Raw genomic sequence first — 15,558 nt, 5'->3', positions numbered from 1 at the left:
CCAGGTGCCCCATTTACACATGGAATTTTAAAAAGCCAAACTCATGAAGCAGAGAATAGTATGGTGGTTGCCAGAGGCTGGGGTTTGGGGAAAGTGGGTAGATGCTGGTCAAACGGTCCAAACATCCAGTTATAAGATACATGACTTCTGAGGCGCCTGGGTAGCTTAGTCGGTTAAGCATCCGACTTCAGTTCAGATCATGATCTCATGGTTTGTGGGTTTGAGCCCTGCGTCCAGCTCTATGCTAACCGTTCAGAGCCTAGAGTCTGCTTCAGATTCTGTCTCCCTCTCTCTCTGCCCTCCCCTGCTCACACTCTGTCTCTCTCAAAAATAAATATTAAAAAAAAAAAAAGTGAGTTCTGAGGATGTAACCTCCACACCACAGCATGGTGACTACAATTAATCATACTGTATTGTATACTCGAGGGTTGCTAAGAGAGTGGATCTCGAATGTTCTCACCATATGCACACAGAAAATGTAACTATGTGAAGGGATGAATGCCTTAGCTAATCTTATTGTGGTAATCATTTCACAGTGTATACATGTATCAAATCATCATGTTGAACTCCTTAAACTTACACAGTGTTACATGTCAATTCTAAGTCAGTAGGGAAAAAGAAAATAAGAAAGAGGAAGGCATTCCCATACTAGTGGTAGAAAAGTTAGAAGAGGCAACTCAGAAACCTGGGGACCAGTCAGTAGCTGAGAGTGATAATAATAATAATGTATAAACAGCAGCAAGAAACTGCAAACGCTTGCATGGCACTCGCCACACCGTTCCGAGCACTTTACACGCATTGCCTCACTTAATCCTCAAAAAAGTGTCATTATTTCCAACAGGCACACAGCCAGGCTCCGGATCCTACCTTCTACCATGAACTCACACCAAAGAGCTTTCTCTTAACAGAATAACACCTCCGTAGAGTAATGCTGACAAATGAAGTTCGCGGTCTCTAAAGTCTCGCGTTGTTTGCGCTTCCGGTTTCCGGGAGCCAAACAGGGAATGCGGGGCCACCTGACCAGAAGAGTCCAGGAGAGCGGAGAAGGCCTCTCTGTGTGTGGCTGCCTTCACGCTTCTTCCTTGGCTTTGCCAGCCACCCTGCCTAGTTCTGGCCCACGTATGGAGAGATTCTACCCCATGTACTTTTTCCTTAGTCTCTGTAAGACCTTGAGAAAAGGTGATGGTTTCCCACAGTCCCTAACTAGCAGGTGAGTACACTCTAATTTTGTTTGCAAATTCCGCAATTCAAATTTATTTCTCTCGTCTTACCAAAACCTTTCAAGACCAATGGAAACGCAGTAATGACCATTTCAAGAAGGTGGAAGGGCAATCAGCATTTCGTGAGCCCTTCTTTTGTACCAGACACTGTGTTGGGCACATTGTATTAGTTATAGCTCTGTCAGCTAATACAGTCTTTACTCCTGGTTCCCCAGTGAAGGAAGTGAAGGAAACAGCTGAAGTGGCTTTTCCACTACTCAAAACGGTGTGCCCACCTGTTACAGGTCCTTGCCTGCCCCTGGTGCAAATGACTATGGTTGAGATTGCGGAGGCTTTCTATTTCAAAATTCCCTTCCTAGACCTTTCTTAGTTCTGCAGAGCAAAGGGGAAGAAAGGGAGTGCTCAACAGCTCTATTTCCAACCAGGATATCCCTAAGCACCTTGTCCAGATCTTGGCAGACAGACAGAATTTTATACATATAACTGTATCCTGCACACCAAAGGTTACAGAAATTAAGGGGGAAAAAATGGAATACCTCCAAGGTTGACTCCAGGAGTTAGAAGAACGGCAAAAGTAAAAGTAACAAAAGGATAAAACTAGGATGCCACAGAGACAGGACAGGTCTGGAGGCAGGCCCATGGTGACTGGGGTGACAATGAAGCTCAAGGTTTACAGAAGGGATAGTCTATAAGTAAGGAAGGCTTGGGTCCAGTTAACCAGCTCTACTGTTAGACGTCTGGGTGTCTTTAGGCAAGTTACTTCACCTCCCTGAGCTTTTGCTTCCTGGTTAGAAAAACGGAGATAATATTAACCCCAAAACATGGACTGATATGAATTTTACATGAAGTATTGAGTAGGACACCATGTTCTATTCTGCCAGGAAGTAGAAACTCAGTGTGTTCCATGACTCCTTTCCCAGAAACTTTTAAAAGCTGGGTGCCTGGGTGGCTCATTAGGTTGAGCCTCCAACTCTTGATTTCAGTCTCATGTCATGATCCCAGGGCTGGGGAATCAAGCCCCATATCAGGCTTGGAGTCTGATTAATATTCTCTCTCCCTCCTCCTCCTCCTCCTCCTCCTCCTCCTCCTCCTCCTCCTCTGCCTCTCTTCCCTGCTTGCATGCCCTCTTTCTCTAAAATAAAATAAAATTTAAAAACAGAAAGGTGCCTTATGAACAACGTGATCATATAATTTATCACCAAAACCAGAATATTTTTGAGACAGAAAGGAACCACTGTTTATAATCACATCAGAACAACACACATGAATTGAAATTGTCCCAGGAGAACAAGTCACACAGGCTGTTAGAGAAATTTATGGTCCAAAAATGCCACAGGGCCTTGCTGCCCAATACACCCAGAAGCTTCTAAGAGGAGAGTCAGAAGGGAAATGAAGTCCACAGATTGAAAGAAACAGACATGCTGCCTTAGAGGTAAATAGGGGCTAAGAAAGAAAAGAATTTAGTTTGGGTCTGGGACATAATTGAGTTAGTGTTGGAAACAGAAACTGGAGACAGAAAGAAGAAAAGAAAGGCCCAAGGAACCCAGATCTGAAATGAAACTACATACCTACAATTTGCCTCTCTGCATTTTGGAGTTCGTTATAATATAATAATCCATGTTATTACATTCCAAACAGCTGGTTATGTTTTATACACTTGATGACTCATTTTTAAAGGGTGATCTGAAGCAGAAATATTAAGAGATCAAGGTTTACAAAACCAGAATGAAAAGTTTAAGAAGCCCTACTCATTCAACGGTAGATAATAACCTCTGCTGGATTTGCCAGGTTCTGTCCTAGAGATTCCTACCACATAACATTAAGACCCTGGGCAGCAACAGGCTGGATATTTCTCTTGCATTGTATTATGGCAATCCCCCAAGAGTGGCTTTCTGTGGCAGTCTGTGATCTAGCAGTTTTATATGTGTGTGCTCTGTGCATGATATGGTCCAGTCCCCTCAACCAAAAGGAGCTATCAGTATGTGCCCCCCCCAACACCCCCACCACAGCATACATGTGGGCAGATGGAGGGCGTGGAACAGGGAGAAGAAAGCAGGGCTAGCTCCACCCCCCTCAGCTCCTGCAGAGATTAAACACAGCAAAATGGGCCTTTACCTATGGAGATCATTTTTGAAAAGGTCCAAGAGACAAAACTCACTTTGAGGGAACCTATTTTTCCAAGACAAGCAAGAATGAAGCAAGGGGAGTTCAAGTCTAAAACACATTAAATTTCAAGCAGTTGACACTAATTCCAAAACTTACAATGAGATGCAGGCTACATAATGAAAAATTATGGAGGAGAATCTTCCCTCCCCAACTTCTGTGTCAATGCAGGAGGATTTTTGTAAAAACTGAAAAGTTGAATTTTGAGGATTGGCTGTTGGGTAACATTTCAGCACCAACATGTTTTGCTTGTTTTAAGGGTAAATTTCTTCCCAAATTTTTATTTAATTTGCTTTCAAAAATGTGAGTATAAATATATGTACCCATGTAGACACACACACATGCACACACACACGCACATACACACACGCATACACGCACGCATACACGCAGTATGTCCAGAAAGTCTGGAGACAATTTTCTTTTCGACAAATTAAATATGCCTTTGACAACATTATGCATGTTCATCTATCTTTCCAAACTTTAGGGACATCTTGTAGACCTAATACCATTTTTATTATTTTTATTCTAATTTTCTATTTTGTATTTGACCTCAATCTTGGCATTTGTGACTTTGCCAAGCACAGTGCTTTTTTGGAACGAAGCTCCTATGTAATGTCCAGAGATGACATCAGCGTTGTTAAAATAAATCTTATAGTTTGGATGCTGAATCCTCTATTTGAGGTATTTTTCATTAGTCTACACACACACACACATACACACACACACACACACACACACACACACAGTGTCCTTTTTAACAATTCTTATTCACTGGTTTCTTTCTTTTTTTTTTTAATGTTTATTTATTTTTGAGAGAGACAGAGACAGAATGCAAGTGGGTTAGGGACAGAGAGAGAGGGAGACACAGAATCCGAAACAGGCTCCAGGCTCTGAGCTGTCAGCACAGAGCCCAATGCAGGGCTCCAACTCATGAGCTGTGAGGTCATGACCTGAGCCGAAGTCAGATGCTCAACTGACTGAGCCACCCAGGCGCCCCTGGTTTCTTTCTTTATACTTACTTATAGCTATAATTCACGTGTCCCTGTCATGCCAGGCAGTGTACTAGAAATCTCACACATATTCTCTAATTTTTATGAAAACACTGAAGGATATTATAAATCATTTTCCAGTTGAAAAAAACCAAAACTTTGTTTGATATTTTCTTCATGTTCCTGTTGTCTTTGTAGCCCCAACCCACCCAGTCACCAAATCCTGTTGGTTTTTCCTCCTAATTGCTGAGTAAATCCATCCCAACATCTCCATCACTGCTAGATGTACCTTTTCTGGAACCCCCACATCTGCCTACAGCTGCAATGACCTTCCAAGTGGTCTGGACCTCTGGCCTTAACTTCCTTGAGGGGATGTACTTAGCACATAACTGTTGTAGTATCACTTACTTACTTGAACTCTGGCTCCTCTCATTGCCTAATCTGCATTCTGGATTAAATCTTTCCAATGTCTCTCCCCATTCTCTAACTTATACACTAGAACTCCCCCCAAGCATACCATTCCTTCTTTCTATTTAAAATGTGTATGCTGTCCCTCTTTCTGATGCTCTCCACCATTTCCTCTGCCTTCCCTTCTTTTAAATGTTACTTGAGATGGTTTAGTCTACCTCTTGTCTTCATCTTTTTAGTTTGAGGAGGAGGGGATCTCTGAGGCAGAATAAAGAGAAGACACCCAACTAAATTTTATACTCTCACCTTATGGGTATAAAACTGACCCAGAATATGTACCCTTAAATACCATAATAAATTTAAGCAAATAAGTGGTTATACAGGGTAAATTTCTGTCACCAGCAATAGATGACTAGTTCCTCAAGGATAAAACAGTGGCTGTGGTAGCCAGTTTCCAAGATGGCTCCTGATAATCCCTGCCTCCCGTGTATTGCCTGGCGTAGATCCCTCTACCACTACCTCACAATAGCAGGATTTGTCTGTGGGACAAAGAGAAAATAGCAGAAGTACTAATATGTGATACTAAGGCTTCTGCTTTGCTCTATCTCTGTCTCTGTTTCTGTCTCTCTGTCTCTCTGTCTCTCACTCTTTTGTCCCTTGCTCAGGGGAAAGCAATTCATGTGGCTCAGGGGGAAAAACTCATGTGGCCCTAAAGAGAGCTCCACTTGGCAAGGATTTAAGGCCTCCTGCAATGACCACCCGAGGTCAGCCATATTTGAAGTAAGCCCCAGTCAGACCTTCAGATGACAGCAGCCTGGCCAGCATCCTGCCTGCAACTTTATAAGAGACCCTGAGCCAGAACCATCCAGCTAAGCTCTTTGTAGATTTCTGATGCTCAGATGTTGTGTAAGGTAGCAATACTTATCGCTGTTTTAGATCACTAATTTGGGGGGTAGTTTATTTTGGTACATTGGCTAGCAAATGCAGCACCCCAATCTGATCAACATGCCTTTCACACCTCGTGAATCTATGTCAGGGACCTATTCTGGGAAGGGGCCTGGCGTCTGGAAAACCTTAGGAACCACGAACCTAAATGTAAAGACAGCTGCTGCTTTCTGCTTGAAATTTCTGATTATAATCTAGTGTTGGAAACACAGTTATAGATACCATTTCAGGAGAAAATTAAAAAGGAGAAAACAGCATTTTATAAAAGTAGCTGGCAGAGGGCGGGCAGAGTGAGCTCAAATGTGCAGATTTTGGCTGCCTGGGCTCCAGTCTCCGCACTAACTCATCACGTGACTTCGAGCAAGGTCTTCAACATCTGTTGCCTTGTCTGTAAATTGGGGATAAAGAATGAGGGTGGACACTTTCACAGAGAAGGAATCTGTGTCATTGAGGAGGGAAATAACCCCTCATTAGAGGTAGCCCCTCTCTAGAACTTGTGGGCTTATCCATGATACTGTGCTGTCTTTCAGTAATAACATCATTCACTTCATGTCAAAACTCAAACCAGAGGCTGCGACATAATCATCAATTAGCCAATGGCATTGGTTATTTGTTTATTTAAACCAGTAGCTCATTCCCAGCCCTGAAAACCACGTGGTTCTTTAGTTTCTCCTAGGATAGCGTGGCTGCCCTGCTCCAGGATTGTTCAGGAAAGGTCAGGGTTAAGCAAGGCAGGGGAATGAGTAGAGACAATGTGGTATCTTCTCCACAATTTATTTCCACTTCAAAATATACAGTTTTCTATCTTTGGAAGTGTCCCTTAGGCCGTACTACTTAAGAATCCTTTCTACCAAAGCATTTTTGGTTTCTTTTTTCTCCCTTTGCTACCAGTTCATCCAGAAGGAGGATCAACTGCATTGGCTCCCAAAAAAGGAAGCCTGAGGATGAGAGGAGAGAATTGATTTTGTAAAAAGCAAACTAAACAGCAGAACTCAAGGTCATCTATGTTGGACACAAACACAGGAAATAGTAATATTTTATACAAGTACAGTTTGGCTTGGGTTAAGTTACTCAACACAAGCAGCCGTCTGTTGATAACCAACCAAGTAAAAAATGTTTCAACATAACTTCAGAAACGTTTTCAATATTTTTATCCCCCAAATTTGTTTCTCACTGATTTTGCTCCTTCTGATGTACTGTAATGCTATGGTGAGAAGTTCTGGATTTGACATACTGAAAACTACATGTGCATTTTAAATGTTCACATTCTGTTACTCATTATAGATAAACCATTGTGTCCCTTTGTCACAAAGTAACTTCTGCTTCAATGGGCCAGTTCCTGTATTGGCAGGAAGGGGGAGGGATGGGAAGGCAGCTGTCTGGATCCACAAGAAGATGACTCTGGCATTTGCCAACTTGCAGAAGGGCATTCCCTTCTCGGATTTCATTATTTGGGGACATCTTATCTAGTTCTGCCACTCATGTGGTTGTTGATTCAAAATTATGAAAAGATGGGAATCTGAAGGTGCTGCTTGGCGGGACGACAGCATGACCTCAAGCATGGCAGCATTTCCATTCGGAGGTTTGAGAATTGCCACATGGTATGATCCCGGAAATAAGAGAAAATTGCAAAAATGAGAGGATTTAACTGCTGTTCCACCCACTACAGGTTCTCAGGGCAAGACTTCAATTGTCACCCTAGGGGAAATAAGGCTCTAGAAGAGCTGGCTGCCGACATGCCGTAGAAACTGTTTACTTCTCTTTTCCTTCCTTTGTGTCTCAAAACTCACCAATTCCACAGAGACTGAAGAAAAAATGCTTAAAATGAGAGTAAATATTTTTACACATGTGGACCTTTGGGGGGAAAAAAGCAATAATACCCTGTTCAGCTGCTACTACACTCATAGACTTTTCTCAACTGTTTAATGTAATACAGTATTTGATTAGTTCAAAATATCCCCATCTGGGGTGCCAGAAGGACACTGAATGGTTATAGTGTGAAAGCCAAAAATCCCTACTTTGAAATTTCTAAAATATACTGATTTACTTATTTTTGATGGAGCTCATAATTGTGAAGGAGATAAAATGTCTTTAAACAGGTTCAAGCCTTTTCCACAATGCTAGTTTAATTACCAAGTGTTTGGGCCCAGGCAAGCCCCACTGGTCAGTGAAAATCTTAGTGATAAAATTTAACCCCTACATGACTACCAAGGGTCAAGACTGTCAACATCTAGTAAGGTAAAAAGGCTTCCTTCATAGTCATCAGGAAAGCAAATAGGTGGTTCAGGAGCAATTACAGTAAAAAGAATAAAAAATCTTGAGAAAACCCAGGGAAAAAATGAAAATGGACAGTTAAGAACTTTTGTAGCATCATTTCTTGGTAACATGCTCTAATATTAGGTTTACTGCACTTAGTAACAATAATATTACTAATATTGTCTGTATCTATATTTAACAATAATACCTAATAATATTAGGTTTACTGCACTTAGTAACAAATCTTAGCCCAGTGTATTACTTATTGAACCACTTTAAGGCTAGAAACTGACTCTAAACTATAGAAACTTGCCTGAGTAGGTGATGTATAAGACCCAGTTCATGGGTAGCAATGCTTCTATAGAACATGTGCTGAGGTGACCAAATCAGGTGTGTTGAGTTCAAGTGTGAGTCCCCAGTTTTAAGCAGGAGATTGACGAATAGCTATTAATCTTATGGAAGGTAGCTGGCATAATGAGGAAGTTGGAAAACATTGAGGAAACTAGGAATGCTTGCCTTGGAGAGGAGATGTAGGAGGCATGATAGCTGTCTACACCTGGAAGGAAGCAATCATGGGCAAGAGAGGGGAGCCTGGGTCTGAGTGGCTCCAAATGACAGAACTAGTGACAGAAGGTCTACACTGTATGGATCACGTTCTCAGCCCCACCTAGGGATCCATTTTTCCAAAACCAGAATCGCTGGCTGTCAGAGCACACTGCCTTCTTAAGCAGTGAGAGGAAGCAGTAGATAAGAAATAATGGACAGGTGAAGGTACTATAGAAGTGATTCTTGGATGGGGTCGAAAAATGAAGAGATCAAAGAGAGATTTCCAAACTATTTTCTGTATTTTAGCCCTCCTCTCAGGGCACTAAAAAAGCTGAGTGGCACAGGTGAAATGGACCCCACACTCCCACTGCTTCCACAGAGCAATGGCTCCCTTCATATATTGTTGGTACTCACTTCCATGGAAGGCATACCTTGCACAGGGATCCCAAGGCCAAATAAAGCATTTTGAAGATCAGTAGCTTCCAAGCTGAGCTCCTTCACAGGAACTGAAAACCAAGAAGGGTGGCTCACTTTAGCAGAGCCACTCGACACTATCTGTGTCACATAGCGGGCCTCTGAGTAAATTTCACCTGTCTAAACTTTATACAGCCAAAATGTTTAAGCCATTGGCCTTGTTCACTTCCAAAATCTGGTTTAATTGTTAGACTTCTAGGACTTTGTGTTGCACAACAGACTCTAATATAATTTCTTAACCAACCATAGGATTATCTTGTAAATATAATTTACAATTTTTGAGATTGAGGTGAATTTGGGGGAGGGGGGATGATAAACCGCCATTTCAGGAAATTGCAGAATGGAGTCTGGCCCACAAGCTAAAATTTGCGATAGGTCACAGCATAAATCTTAGGAAGATGCTAGGACAGTAATAGAAGAAAATAAGACTACTCATTTGTGTAGTGCTTTTTAGTATTTACGGAAGATCTTAATTTGCATTATTATATCTGATTCCCAGAACTACCCTGTGAAAAAGGCAGGACAGATAAAATCATTTCATTGTTCAAATGAGTAAACTGAGGCATAGCAATATCACACATCTTATAAAATTTCACATAAGTAGTACTTTATGAATATGTTCCTCCAAACTTGGGCCCTTGGTGTACTGAATTTTCTATAACCATATAACCTTAATTAGTCAATCTTATATCAATAGCTGAAAACTCGAGTTGTTTTTCTCTTATATTTCAATTTAAAATTTAAAGCTACATTTAAATTTAGCCTTTCTGCATAAAAAATAATATTCTAACAGGACATTTTCTCCTCTGAAGGTCAGGTATTTTTAGACCTTTTTGGAATCCAGATCTTCACAAGAATGCATCACTATTTTAAAGAGATCTGGTATTCTAGTGGACTTCTGCTATCAAAATTTCAGCTTTTGGCCTTGAAGTCAAGTTCTGTTTTTAATTCCTAAGAATATTCCATCAACCTCTATGGGATCACTAAAACAAAGCAAAGCAAAACTTTGCAGAGCTTTTAAAAGAAGGCCAGACACATTGTGTAAAGTGAAACGGCCATTGACACCTTGGGAATATTGGAAATCTACCATTCGAAATGGGTCAGAGAACAGGGGGTCCTTATTTGGAAGCCCCTATGGTCAAGGGCCCACCCTTGGCAAAACTTCAGCCAAATAACCCATGACCGCTTGTCATCACAGAGTAATTCTTTACAAGTGGGCAACGATCTGTGCCAATCCATTGTGCGAAGGATACTACAAGAAGAGCAAACTTCGGACTAGTCTACTTTCAGATGTCTTAGTGGTGACATTTTTTCCCTAATATCAGAGAGGTTTAAAGGAAAAATTGTGCAATGACCAAATAGATGTTTGCAAACTGTATGATGTGAGAGGAGATATTTGACCCTTTCCTTTCCAAGTCCAAAATAAATCAGTTCCCAAAGAAATTTTACAATGAGGGAAAAATAAAATCATCATCATTAACATCACAAAACTTGCCTCATTGTTGTATGTTAGGGAAGAGTGCCTCCCAAGCGATGGAAAATTCCAAGAATTTCTACTAGATGTCTTACAGATGGGATCAAGTTTTAAAAGGACACTGAGGACTGATATGAAACACCTCCCGTGAAAGCCAAGAAAACAATGTGGCTTCTTAAGAAGACAACAGAGAAAATCCTGGAACATGTCCTAGTTTAAAGACCAGGGAATGGTATTACGGTCAGGTACTGACATGTATATTTAGAAATATACATGTATACATGTAGCTAGTAGTAATAATAATAATTTAAGAATTTTACTCGCATTTCTAGGCATTGATCTGTGTTAACGCATCTACTGATAACCAGTGGACTCTTTAACTACCCCAATTCAAGTCCTTCTCTAGGACAAAAGAGTGATTTGGTTCCTCTGTATTATTTCTATTCTCTACTATATGGTCTTTTTTTTTCCCCCCAATGTGGCTTTTCTTTTTAAATGGTCAACTTCTCCCTGAATTTAGTTCTTTTCCTTAGCATTCTGTTTCTTGTCCTGGTCCTCCATGTCAGTGATGATATTTTCTAATTCCATGCATACTCCAGATAGATTAATCTGATCAGACCACAAACCTCCCATAACAGTTGCTTCCCAAATTTGGCAACTGTAATTTCACCCACCATGACAAGGAAAGTTACTGTCTTCCTTCCTTCCTTCCTTATCCCCTGCCAAAGAAATGCTGCCAAAGCCCTCTCATTCCATGCAGTGGATGAATACTGGATTCTGATACCATTATCATCAGACCCTACAGATTAAAAGTGTGTGTGTGTGTGTGTGTGTGTGTGTGTGTGTGTGTGTACATAAGTTTCCTCTCTCAATCCAATGAGAGAAGTTGGGAGCAACAATACCCCAGTAATAATGAGGACACACAGTATGCAGATCTTGGCTTCTAAATACCATTCTTTTAGTGAAAAGGGCTCCTTGAAGAAACGGCTGATTCAGAAATAGGGCAAGAAAAATACTAGGTAAATCTGGAACATCTTACTGTGCCAGAAATTATGGAGACATATCAAAAGGATACAGATGCCAGCTTAAAGGAACTCTCATTACTAAGCTGTGGAGGGGCCATTTGAGTAATAAATTATAGTAGCAACAGATTATATCCTATTGAATAAAATAGAAAACTGTGAGTCCATGGAAATATTTTTAAATTAATTAATAAAGTTTGGTGAAGAATAAGATATTTTCATGATTTCATAGTATCTCCCCATACAACTTCTTAATTACAAATGGAAAAGTTCAACTTTATATTTGAGACACCTGAAAGACACCATCTTAATCAAATGAAAACAAATGGAGATCATCAGTAATGGGAAAAATCAAAATTGTGAGCCACCCAACAAGGTGCAATAAGATGTGCTAAGATAAATTTAATAAAATTGAAGTGAAAAGCCCAAAGAGATATTTGTGTATCAAGAGTGGCTCTTAGAGCACCTGTGTGGCTCAGTTGGTTAAGTGTCTGACTTTGGCTCAGGTCATGATCTCGTGGTTTGTGAGTTCAAGCCCCGTGGTGGGTTCTCTGCTGACAGCTAAGAGCCTGGACCCTGCTTCAAATTCTCCCTGTCTCTCTGCCTCTCCCCCGACTCATGCTCTGTCTCTCTCTGTGTCTAAAAAAAAAAAAAAAAAAAAAAAAAAAAAATTAAAAAAAGAGTGGCTTTTGACAAAAAAATCTGAAGTTGAACTGAAAACTAAATGTGATTAAATAGACAAGAAATCCTTTTAAAAGAAGCAGAATTGAGTGTGGTAGAGTGGGTACAACTTGCTGTATGAAATATAAGAAAAAATAACATAAAGCTGCAATTTTTATAATCCTGTAGTATGGGTTCTAGAAGCAATAGGTGAATAAGTGGAAGAAATTGAAAACTTAGAACCCTAACTTCCTCTTTATGGATCTCTGGATATCTATTCATTGATACCTAAATAGATAGATAATGGGTAATTCATAAATTTTTGGTTTTAGGACCTCTTGAAGACCCCAAGAAGTTTTGTTTAAGTGTGTTACATATATTGTTATTTAATATATTAGAAATTAAAGTTGACAATTCTAAAATACTGGATTATTAATTTTTAAATAATAAAAATCAAGTCCATTACATGCCAAAAAATATTTTATGACAAATAATTACATTTTACCAAAAATTAATGACAAAATTATTTATTTAATATTTTTACAAATCTCTAAAAGAAGGCAGATGATTCATCATATTTGCTTCTACATTTCATCTTTTATAATATCAAACATCTTGTCTGATAAAGCAAACAAAGAAAATAATGTCTTAATAATATTATGAAACCAGTTTTAATGCCCCAAGACTGCAGTTTGATAAGTACTGGTGTTTAGTATAGGAATAAAATGTAGTATACCAAAGTGTATTTTTTTTGCATATTACATCTTTTTTGTGTCAACAGAAGATTATACTAAGCATAGTCAACATTTTGCATTAATCCCAAGTATTTAATTTTGTAAAACAATAAATATTTAGTGACTTAAGTAAATTAGAACCTTTTAGCTTGTCAATTCTCACTGAACATAGGATTTACACTGTATTCTTATTCCTTAGAAAATGGTGAAAGAAGACTTCCAGTTTTTGGCCCAGCACATAAGGAGCTTGGGAGTCATCACTCCATCTTAAAAAGCTGAACAAACTGAAAAATCAACTCTTCTTAGATCCACCAGAGAAGTGAAGTCATAGGACAAATGGCTAACTTCCAAGTTGGAGATACAGAAAGGTGAATAATATAATCAAAATATACCAGAGCAGGGACCTATGAGCAAACTTTCATGGGAACCAGTGCCAGGTAAGAAACACTAAATGTAATTGATGAATTGCTATAGGTTCAGTGTGGGCACATCTGAGAGACAAAAAAACTCCGAGGGATCCCAGTCAAGTTAGTGAGTTTTGCTTCTAGGAAGGAACACAACCAGCTTCTCACAGTGAATATCAGAGAAAAAATTTTGTCAGCTTTATGGTAGGAAAAAATGAAAAGGAATCATTTAAAAAAAATTAATGTTTATTTTATTTTTGAGAGAAACAGAGACAGAGCATGGGCAGGGGAGGGGCAGAGAGAGAGGGAAACACAGAATCCAAAGCAGGCTCCAGACTCTGCTGTCAGCACAGAGCCTGACTTGGGGCTCAAACCCGTGACCATGAGATCATGTTCTGAGCCGAAGTTGGACACTTAACCAACTGAACCACCCAGGCACTCCAGGAATCATTTTAATACATGCCAGAACATTCTATTCTACTTAATGAAGCCTACCCTCAAGAGAAAGTATTTTACCAGAGCCTTAAGTCTTGGAAATTTTTCAGAACATAATTGACCTAGGGGAAGGGAGAATCTAGCCCTCCAATTAGGGAAGAGAAATACACAACGCCATCTCTCTCTCTAGCTATTGTGTCCCATCTCAGGGGGAAGGGAACTGAGAAGCACTTGTTAAGTTTAGTGTCCAGGGAAACAGTCTCACTAAAAGACTGAGACCTAATCACAGGGCTGTAGAATACTTCCCTTCCCTCACTACTTTCCATTTTATTACTAAATTCTTTTTATTGTATTTCTTTTTACCCAGCACATCATGTCCAGGAATCAAGAAGAAAATTTCAAAGCATACTAGAAGATAAAATATACAGTTTTAAGAGACAAAGCAAGCATCCAAACTAGATTCAGATATGGCAAGGATGTTAGACTTTTCAACCTGGCAATTTAAAACAACTATGATTAGTTGTTGCAGGATTAGTATATGCTAAGGGCCCTAATTGATAAAGTACACAGCATGAAGTACAAATGGGCAATAGAAATGGAGAAATAGAAATTCTAAAAAAGAGTGAAAAAGAAATTTTAGAGATGAAAAACACTATAGTAGAAATGAAGAATGCCTTTTGGTGAGCTCATTAGTAGAGTTGATATGGCTGAGAAAAGGATCTGTGAGCTCCAGGATATGTCAATGGAAACTTTCAAAATGGAAATGCAAAGAAATAAAAGACTGAAAAAAACAGACAGAATATCTAAGAACTGTGGGACAACCATAAAAAATAGCAAAGGCCTATTAGAACACCAGAAGTAGAAAGAAAAGAACAAAAACAATCATTGAAGCAACAGTGACTGAGAATTTCTTCAAATCAATGTCAAACACCAGACCACAGATCTATGAAACTCAGAGAACAGCAAACAGGATAAATACCAAAAACAAACAAACAAAATCCCTACATCTTAGGTTATCATATTAAAACTGCAAAAAATCAAAGGTAAAGAAAAATTTTGCAAGAAGCCCAAGGAAAGACACTTACTTATAAAGGAACAATGATAAGAATTAGATCCAACTTCTCAAAAGTCATGTAAATAAGAAGAAAATGGAGTAAAATAGTTGAGGTATTGGCAGGAAAGGGGGGGGACAAAAACCACCAACCTAGAATTTTGTACGAGAAATCATCCACCAAATGTGAAGAAGAACTTCCCAAACAAACAAACAAACAAACGTTGAGGGAATTTTTTCTAGTAGACCTGTGTTGCAAGAAAAATTGAAAGAAATTCTTTAGAAAAAAAATATATAGGTCAGAAACTAGTATTTACATAAAGGAAGAACACTGAATTAGAAATAAGTGAAGGTAAAATAAACACTTATTTTTCTTATTTTTTAAAGTTTACTTATTTATTTTGAGAGATGGGGTTGCGGGCACAGGGAAAGAGGTGGAGAGAGAATATCAAGCAGGCTCCACACTCAGCACAGAGTCTGATGCACAGCTTGACCTCATAAACCATGAGATCATGACCTGAGCCAAAATCAAGAGTTGGACACTTAACTGACTGAGCCACCCAAGCACCCCATATTTTTCTTATTTTTAATTGATTTAACAGATAACAGTTTGTTTCAAATAACAATGGCAAAAGTGTGTCTGATATATATGCTTATTAATGCTTATGTATAAGTGAAATTAATAAAAGCAACAGTAGAAGGGACAGGAAGGATAAATTAGCATTATTTTGTTATCACAAAGTACTTGCACTACCTGTGAAGTGACACAGTGTT

The 15,558-nt window shown here is 39.3% G+C and overlaps 1 long non-coding RNA gene across 1 annotated transcript; it reads left to right on the top strand.

Moving 5' to 3' along the window:
• Nucleotides 1-1,044: 1,044 nt before the first annotated feature.
• Nucleotides 1,045-15,096, top strand: LOC122236426. Its single transcript, XR_006214479.1, has 3 exons — nucleotides 1,045-1,210; nucleotides 13,094-13,331; nucleotides 14,101-15,096. It is a non-coding gene; the product is annotated as an uncharacterized LOC122236426 (long non-coding RNA).
• Nucleotides 15,097-15,558: the final 462 nt, after the last annotated feature.

This window comes from Panthera tigris, chromosome A2 (genome assembly GCF_018350195.1).
Source record: "Panthera tigris isolate Pti1 chromosome A2, P.tigris_Pti1_mat1.1, whole genome shotgun sequence".
In the NCBI taxonomy this organism is placed as follows: Eukaryota; Metazoa; Chordata; class Mammalia; order Carnivora; family Felidae; genus Panthera; species Panthera tigris.
The sequence above is the reverse complement of the archived record's forward strand: the minus strand, read 5'-3'. Positions and strand labels throughout refer to the sequence as shown.